The sequence below is a fragment of the Arvicanthis niloticus genome, chromosome 10 (genome assembly GCF_011762505.2).
Source record: "Arvicanthis niloticus isolate mArvNil1 chromosome 10, mArvNil1.pat.X, whole genome shotgun sequence".
NCBI lineage: Eukaryota > Metazoa > Chordata > Mammalia > Rodentia > Muridae > Arvicanthis > Arvicanthis niloticus.
In genome coordinates, this window is record NC_047667.1 from 75,822,433 (window position 1) to 75,823,788 (window position 1,356).

A 1,356-nucleotide genomic window follows, 5' to 3' on the forward strand; every position below is an offset into this window, starting at 1 on the left:
AAGGTGAGAGTGGGCAGCCTTGCCTAGTCCCTGATCTTAGTGGGATTGCTTCAAGTTTCTCTCCATTTAGTTTGATGTTGGCTACTGGCTTGCTGTATATTGCTTTTACTATGTTTAGGTATGGGCCTTGAATTCCTGATCTTTCCAAGACTTTTAACATGAAGGGATGTTGAATTTTGTCAAATGCTTTCTCAGCATCTAGTGATATGACCATGTGGTTTTTCTCTTTGAGTTTATTTATGTAGTGGATTACATTGATGGATTTCCGAATATTGAACCATCCCTGCATTCCTGGGATAAAGCCTACTTGATCTTGATGGATAATTGTTTTGATGTGTTGTTGGATTCGGTTTGCGAGAATTTTATTGAGTATTTTTGCATCAATATTCATAAGAGAGATTGGTCTGTAGTTCTCTTTCTTTGTTGGGTCTTTCTGTGGTTTAGGTATGAGTGTAATGGTAGCTTCATAGAACGAATTGGGTAGTGTTCCTTCTGTTTCTATTCGATGGAATAACTTGAAGAGGATTGGTATTAGGTCTTCCTTGAAGGTCTGAAAGAATTCTGCACTGAAAAATATGGAACGCTTCACGAATTTGCGTGTCATCCTTGCGCAGGGGCCATGCTAATTTTCTCTGTATCGTTCCAATTTTAGTATATGTGCTGCCGAAGCGAGCACGTGATGTGTCTACTTATGTAAATTTTGTTTTAGTTTCGTATTTTACTTTGCATCATTAGATGAAAGACCTTCTTAATGAGATATAGAACAACATTTTAATATGGTCTTCTAATATTTTATGCTTAATAAGGCACATTACCATTTTAAATCAGATTTGCTAAGACATAATTTACATATAGGCAAAATTTTATGGGTTTGAGCTTCTGTGTATTTTGTGCCAATAAAGGAGCTATAATTATTCTCGACTCTTCCATTCTCATTTCTGTTTGATCATCACAATCCTGATTCTTATCTTTTAGGTTTTTCATTTCCAGTATGATACATACATGGAACCATACAGAAAGGACAAAGGGAGCCTACCTACTTTTTTAATTATAGCAAACACATGTAACCAAGACTCATCTTTAAGTTGCTCTGTGGCCTTCACAGTAAACCTCACTTCAGCTCTATACTCCCTCACAAGTAGAGTGACATTGAATGCTTCCAGTGTGTGGAATTAAATTTCACTCAGAAATTTTCATTCCTCATATAGACCCATTTTTATTTCTCTTGACATAGAAGTACAATAGCTGAGTCACATGGTAAGAACCTGCATATCTTCACAAGAAACTAAAAACACTGCTTCCTAAAGTCACCTTATGATTTTGCACTTCTTTATTAATGTATAACATATACTTTAT

General features: G+C 35.7%; 1 non-coding gene across 1 annotated transcript; it reads right to left on the reverse strand.

Annotated features, from left to right (window-relative positions):
• Positions 1–569: 569 nt before the first annotated feature.
• LOC117716692 (U6 spliceosomal RNA) lies at positions 570–676 on the reverse strand. Its single transcript, XR_004607791.1, has one exon. It is a non-coding gene; the product is annotated as a U6 spliceosomal RNA (small nuclear RNA).
• Positions 677–1,356: the final 680 nt, after the last annotated feature.